The sequence below is a fragment of the Limulus polyphemus genome, unplaced genomic scaffold (assembly GCF_000517525.1).
Source record: "Limulus polyphemus unplaced genomic scaffold, Limulus_polyphemus-2.1.2 Scaffold2032, whole genome shotgun sequence".
NCBI lineage: Eukaryota > Metazoa > Arthropoda > Merostomata > Xiphosura > Limulidae > Limulus > Limulus polyphemus.
The window spans coordinates 221290-229732 of NW_013667642.1; the positions used below are offsets into that span (position 1 = coordinate 221290).

Below are 8443 nucleotides of genomic sequence, written 5' to 3' on the forward strand. Positions count from 1 at the left end.
TGTCTAATTTAGTATTTGTCATTAAACGTTAGCAGTAAATTGTTAATAACCATATATATAGAAAATGTGTCTAATTTAGTATATGTCATTAAACGTTAGCAGTAAATTGTTAATAACCATATATAGAAAATGTATCTAATTTAGTATGTGTCATTAAACGTTAGCAGTAAATTGTTAATAACCATATATAGAAAATGTGTCTAATTTAGTATGTGTCATTAAACGTTAGCAGTAAATTGTTAATAACCTTCATATATAAAAAATATGACTAATTTAATTCACAACAATAAGGTATAGCAATAACTTGTGAATCGTAATATATAGAAAAATATGACTAACTTAGTTCCCGTCATATCTTACTGACTAAGTTTAATGACGTGAAATAAATTGGTTTCATTTTTCACAAATTATTGCTGTAGTTTAAAGAGATGAGTTAAATTTGTTACATGTTCAAGGTAAGATGATTCTCAGTTTACTGCCACAGTTTAATGAAGTGAACTAAATTAGATACATTTTCTATATATAAACTGTATATGATGATTCGCAAGTAGCTTATACAGTTTAGTGACGTAAACTGTATATGATGATTCGCAAGTAGCTTATACAGTTTAGTGACGTAAACTGTATATGATGATTCGCAAGTAGCTTATACAGTTTAGTGACGTAAACTATATATGATGATTCGCAAGTAGCTTATACAGTTTACGTTACTAAACTGTATATGATGATTCGCAAGTAGCTTATACAGTTTAGTGACATAAACTGTATATGATGATTCGCAAGTAGCTTATATATTGTACGCATAAGACAGTGTGACAAATTTAGTCCACAGTGTGAAACTTTAGTAGTAGCTTCCGAATCATGCTATATAGAAAGTGTGACTAATTTCTTTTACATCATTAAACTGTAGCAGCAGCTTCTGAATCATTACTAGGAGTAACATGTGAATCGTCCTATGTAGAAAATATGATTAATTTAATTCAACTCATTAAACATGAGAAGTAATTTGTTACTGACTGTATATAGAAAATCTGACTAACTTAATTCACGTAAATATTAGAAGTAACTTGTGAATCATCATATATAGAGAATATCACTAATTTATTTCACTTCATTATACTGAACCACTAAATTGTGAATCATCATATGGCGAAAATGTGAATAACTAGGCTTACGTCATTAATCTGCAGCAGTAACTTTTGAATCATCGTATATGGAATATGTGGCTAATTTACTTTACGTTTTTAACTACGGCAGTAACTTGTGAATCATTATTTATCGAAAATTTGGCCAGTTTTTTCACATATTTTAAACTGAAGCAATAACCTTTGAAACATCATTTACAGAAAATATGTTTATGCTTGATCACTTAACTAAACTCTACCAGTGAACCTTCGTATATATAGAAAATATGACTAATTTCTTTCACGTCATTAACTTTTATCAGTAATATGTGATTCATCATATCTAGAAAATGTAACAAATTTAGTTGACGTTATCGATCTTTAGCTGTACCTGTTGAATCATCAAATACAGAAAAATGTGACTAATTTTGTTCAAGCCATTAAAGTTTACCAAAAGCTTGTGAATCATGTTAAATAGGAAATATGACTAATTTAGTTCACGTCATTAAACTTTAGCAATAACTTGTAAATTGTCATATAAAAAAAATGTGACTAACTTCTTTTACGTCATTAAACTTCATCAGTAATTTGTGAATCATCATAATGTATATAGAACATGTGATAAATTTCTTTTATGTAATCAAACTTTAGCACTAACTTCTGAATTATCATATACAGAAAATGATGCTAATTTTTTTCACGCCGTTAAATTTTATCAATAATATGTGAATCATCATATACAGAAAAATATAATTAATTTATTTCACGTCATTAACCTTGATCAGTATGATATGAATAATCAAATATGGGAAGTATGTCTAATTTAGTCCTCGTCTCTAAACGTTAGCAGTAAGTTGTTAATTCATCGCATATAGAAAATGTGACTATCTTCTCTTACGTCATTAAACTGCAACGGTAACTTGTGAATAATCATATATAGAGAACGTGTCTAACTTCTTTCACATTATTAAAGTTTATCGGCCTTTTGTGCATCATGATATATCAAAATGTAACTAGTTTAGTCGACATTACTGAAATTTAGCACTAACTTATGAATTATATATATGGAAAATGTGACTAATTTAGCTCACGTCATTAAATTTTACTTGAAATGTGTGAATCGCTTATAGAAAATATTCCTAACTTAGTTCACGTCACTAAACTTTAGCAATAAGTTTTAAATCATCATGAAGACAAAAGTTGAGTAATATGTTTCACGTATTTAAACTTAGCAGTAATATTTGATTCACTATATATGGAGGACTTGAGTAATTGTGTTCACATTATTGAACTTCTGCAGTAGCTTGTGAATCATCATATATAGAGAATGAGAATAATCTAGTTCACGTTAATAAACCTTACCAGTAACTTGTGAATCATCATATATAGAGAATGAGAATAATCTAGTTCACGTTAATAAACCTTACCAGTAACTTGTGAATCATCATATATAGAGAATGAGAATAATCTAGTTCACGTTAATAAACCTTACCAGTAGCTTGTGAATCATCATATATAGAGAATGAGAATAATCTAGTTCACGTTAATAAACCTTACCAGTAGCTTGTGAATCATCATATATAGAGAATGAGAATAATCTAGTTCACGTTAATAAACCTTACCAGTAACTTGTGAATCAGTAACGTAAACTGTATAAGCTACTTGCGAATCATCATATATAGTTTACGTCACTAAACTGTATAAGCATTAAGCCTCAGCAATAAGTTGTGAATTATCATATATGGAAAATGCGACAAGTTTCATTTTTATTAAACTGTAAATGTAGTTTGTGAATAATCATAAACATTCAAAATGCGAGTTAGTATATATTTTAAATGTTTTCCATTAATTTGTGAATTATCATACATAGAAAACGTGACAACTTTCTTTCACATGATTAAATTATAGCATTATATTATTAATTATCATATATATAGAATATCACTAATTTAGTTCACTTCATTAAACTGTACTAGTAAACTGTGAATCATCATATATAGAAAAAGTGAGTAACTAACCTCACTTCACTAAACATTAGCAGTAATTATTGAATCATCATAATGGAAAATGTGACTAATTTAGTTCAAGTGATTAAGTTTCAATAAAAAACTTTGAATAACTATATATATATATTGAAAATGCCACTAATTTTTTTCGTATCTTGAAAGAGCAGCAATAAGTTTTCAATCATCATTTATAGAAAATATAAATAATTTAGTTCACGTTGTATAACTTTAGCAGTAACTGTGAATCATTATATGTATAAAATGTAAATAATTCATTTCATGTGTGACGGATTTATTATTAAATATTTATTTTAATATCAACGTTTGATTAGATTAAGTTTATATTTAGAAATATGGATAGCTTATAATGTTAAATATGTATTGTGAAACTTCCGCCTATTCTCCAAAGTTCTAGAAGATTCTCGAGAGTATGAATCAACAATATATGTATGTACGTAAACGCTTGTGTTAGCGTCAGTATTATTACGTAAAAATGAATTTTCTAGAAACTCTCCACACGCCTATAAATGTAACCAACGCGACGCGCCAAAAAAAAGTATATATTATTAGTTTCAGATATTTGACCATTTCAGATATTTAGAACATTACAAATCATTTAACTTCAGTGGATTCTCATCGGACATTAGTATTTTAACGAAAACATTATATAACTCCATCGAAGAAAACTAGGCGTGTGTGGCTGGTGAATAACGAAGGACAAAGCTAGCTAGCTCCCTGTTAAGTGGATCGTACCTACATCATCGTAATTAACTCGCTCATCATGAACCCTCGATTAAATATCGAAGAAGTTCCAAACTAGTAGAAGACCTTATATTGCTTGCAAGTTTGTGAAACTTTGTTTATAAATCATTGTTTGTAATAACCATTTGTAATAACTATTATTGTAAATTGTATTGTTCTGTGTATATTAAAACGTATTTATGTTAAGAAAAAGAAAATTGTGTATCATTCTTGTTGGCAAATATCATAAACTGACTATATATCGAGTTTTACTTAACTACTATATCCAAATTACAGTTTAACTACTAAATTTAAAGTATCATTTCGCTCGGTTTCAGACCTTTCGAAATTGTAATACGTAACACATGTCATTAAACTGTAACAATAAGCTGTGAATCATCATATATAGAAAATGTGAATAATCTAGTTCATGTTATTAAACGTTAGGAGTCAGTATCTTGTGAAACATTCTATGTAGCAAATGTGACTATTTCATTTCACGCCCCTCCACCAGTGGCACAGCGGTACGTCGTCAGACTTACAAAGCTGAAAACTGGGTTTCGATACCAGTGGGGGGCAGAGCCCATTGTGTAGCTTTGTGCTTAACAAACAAACAAACAAACAAACATTTCTTTCACGACATTAAACTGCAGCAGCGATTTTTCAATCATCTGTTGTACAAAATACCACTAATTTCTTTCACGTCATTCAACTGTAGGAGTAACATGTGGATCATCACAGATAGAAAATATGACCAATCTAATTCACGTCATTAAACTTTAGTAGTAACTATTAAATTGTCATATATATAAAAAATGTGGTTTATTTAATTAACGGAATTAAACTTTAGCAGTAACTTGTGAATCATAATATAAATAGAATAACAGTAATTTAGTTAAATTCATTAAACTGTAAATCATCATATATAGAAAACTTGAATAATTAAGATCATGTCATTAAGATCTATCAGTAACTTTTGAATCATCAGAATGGTAAATATGAGTAATTCAACTCTTGCCATTGAACTATACCAGTAAACTGTGAATAATCATATATTGAAAATATTACTAAAGTCTTTCACGTCATGAAAATGTTGCAGTAACTTTTGAATCATCAGAATGGTAAATATGAGTAATTCAACTCTTGCCATTGAACTATACCAGTAAACTGTGAATAATCATATATTGAAAATATTACTAAAGTCTTTCACGTCATGAAAATGTTGCAGTAACTTTTGAATCATCGCATGTAGAAAATGTGATTAATTTCTTTCACATGATTAAACAGTAGTAAGAGCTTGTGAATAATCGCATATAAAATAAAACTTTTTTTCCCTTCGTTAAACTTTACCAGTAATATGTGAATTGTCATGTATTGAAAACATTACTAATTTTGTTCATGTTATTAAACTTTAGCACTAGCTTGTGAATAATCACATATAGAAGAGTTGCCTACTTTACGTTAAGTCATTAAACTTTAGCAGAAATTTGTTAATCATCATATATAGATAATGTCACTAACATAGTTCAAGTCATTAAAGTTTAGCAGTAAACTTCGAATAACCATATATTGAAAATGTTACTAATATATTTGTCATCATGAAAGGGTACCAATAAGTTTTGTATAATAATATATAGAAAATGATAATAATTTATTTCACGTTGCAAAACGGAAAAAGTTAATTATAAATCATCATATATAGACAGATCAACAAATTTAGTTCATATTGTTAAACTTGACTAGTAAGTAACTTGTGATTCATCGGATGTAGAAAATTTCATTCTGTGATCAAACAGTAATAGTAGCTTCTGAATTATTATATGTATAAAATTTTGCTAATTAGCTCATGTCATCAAACTTTAGCAGTAATATGTGAATCGTAATATATGGAAAATGGCACTGCTTTAGCTTACTTTATTACACTTTAACATCATCATATATAAAAAAAATTGACTACTTTAGATTACGTCATTGTACTTTAGCAGAAAATTGTTTATCTTCACGTACTGAAAATATAACTTATTTAGATCATGTCATTATACCTTAGCAATACGTTATGAATCATCATAAATATAGCAAATGTGAATATTCACATTTTGAAACTTTACAGTAATATGTAAATTAACGTCTACAGAAAATATGACTAATTTAGTTCACGTCGTTAAACTTCACCGGTAATATAAGAACCGTCGTATATATAATACACGAACAATTTCGTTTTCGTCACTAAACTTTAACAGTAACATATGAATAACGATATATTGAAAATGTGACTGATTTATTACACGTCACTGAACTTTAGCAGTATCTTTTAAATCAGTATATAGAAATGACTATCACGTTATTAAACCTTACCAGTAACTTGTGAATCATCATATACAGAAAATTTGAGTAATTTCTTTTACGTCAATAAACTGTATATGATGATTCGCAAGTAAACGTGAACTAAGTTAGTTACATTTTTATATATGAATGTTAACAACTTACTGCTAAAGTTTAATGTCATAATATAATATAGTAAAGTTTTATATATATGATAATTCACAATCTAGTACTAAAGTTTAATAACGTGAAAAAAGATTAATCACATTTTCGATATACGATCATTCACAAGCTGCTATTAAAATTTTGATGACGTGAACTGAATTGGTCACATTCTCTCTCTATATATATGATGGTTCACATCCTATTGCTAAGTTTTAATAGCGTGAACTAAGTTAGTCACATTTACTATATATGATGATTCACAAGCTTCAGCTAAGTTTAATGACATGAAATAAATTATTCACATTTTCAATATATGATGATTCACAACTGACTAGTTCAGTTTAATGAAGTCAACTAAATTAATGATATTCTCTACATATAATCATTCATAAGTTGATGCTAAAGTGTAATAACGTTGGTCTAATCACTGAAACTTAACATTATCACTGTACTAATAGACCCAACTACTCGCGGTCTAATAACCGAAACTTGACATTATCACTGTACTAATAGACCCAACTACTCGCGGTCTAATCGCTATCATTATCAGCCCAAAATAAACCACGTGACTCAAACCTGTGCATTAATTATCTATAATCCAAAATAAACCACGGAACTGAATCTTTGTTTCAATCACCTTCGGCTCAAACGTGCATCAATTATAATCCAAAATACACCACGACACTAAGTTTTTACATCAGTCTTTTACATCCGAAATAAACCATGTGATTTATATTCATTTTTTCTTTATCTCCAACTTACATTATGTATAAACTTTACAGTGATCTTCAAATGACAAAGTGAATCTGGGAAATAGTTTACAAACTTAACAAATTATTTATCACTGTGTTTTTATAACCATGGTTATTGAAAAACATATTAATAAATTCAATATTTAGTGTGAGTAATGATCTGGTTCTCGATCTACTGTACCTCTAAAGACATGCAACTATCTGACAGAAAGTATATCGATCAGCTTGTGAAATTCAACGAATGGAAACCTTAAATATAAGCAGTCTCTATAGGTTTATAGTGATAAGCGTTAATACATTTTTTAGATAAAATCTGTTTATCTCAAACACATATTGGTTGGATATGTATTAAAATTTGTAAAAGAAAGAAGATTCAGACTCCGGAAAAAAGATGTATTTCTTTCAACTTTTAATCTGATTTAATGATCCAAATTTTTAACGTTTAGCTTGTATATCATGATTTAGTGTGGAATTAAAGATATCAACATTCGCGGGTGAATGCAACATGTCTCCGCCACGCAATCCCTACATGGCCAATTCTCACACCAGAATAATCGTGAAAAACACATAAAAATTGAAAACTGTCTATATCACTGCTTTTTTTGTATTTTTTTAACAAATCCCATGTAGGTTGGTTTACATACACATGTATACTGTATAGTTCACGAAAACCCCAAACTGTGCATTTCTCGCTGAAAAATTGAGCAAAAGACAAAAATTCCAAAATTATTTATACCTCTGTTTTGGACCGGTAAAAAAATATCTTTGTACCAAATCCAATTTAAATTGGCTGAAATTTGGCGAAATAATTGTAAAAAATCCCTAAAATTATGCTTTGTGTGACATCTTGACCCCTTTATGGTTACTAGAAATGGGCATGTGTACCATTTTTCTTTTTAATGTGCAAGACTTGTAGAAAGGTACCTTTGTACCAATCCCGTGTAAATTGGTCACAAAATGGCCGAGTAATCGATGAAAAATCCCAAAATTGTGCTTTTTTTTTATCTTTTTTTCCTCCTAAAAATGCTCAAAATGGGCAAATCGAACTTTTTTATGCCAGTGTATTGGATGCATGAACATTTATGCTTGTGTCAACTTGTATCTTAATTGCTGTAACTATGACCGCACAGGAGCCAAAAATATACATTTTGGGGTTATTTTATCTTTGACCCCATAAAATTCTTTAAAAGATTTAAGTCAAAAGGATGTAAAAGGTATCTGGACGTATTGAACTAAGGTATAAACCTATCAAGTTTCACGTCAATCCGCCGAGAAATGAAGGAATGGCGGTCGAATGAAAAGCGTTTCGAAGAAGAAGAATCAATAGAATAAC

General features: G+C 29.0%; 1 protein-coding gene across 2 annotated transcripts in view; it reads right to left on the minus strand.

The window, feature by feature from the left end:
- LOC106465727 overlaps positions 1-6343 on the minus strand; it is a 34509-nt gene extending 28166 nt beyond the window's left edge. Inside the window, exons 1-2 of one of the 2 annotated variants that reach the window (XM_022393643.1) lie at positions 6330-6343; positions 2417-2418 (exon numbers count right to left, since the gene is read on the minus strand). The gene's annotated coding sequence lies outside the window, so the exon portion shown is untranslated. Of the gene's footprint in view, positions 1-2416; positions 2419-3007; positions 3011-6329 lie in introns of both variants that reach the window. The other variant, XM_013925965.2, reaches the window with a different exon arrangement.
- Positions 6344-8443: the final 2100 nt, after the last annotated feature.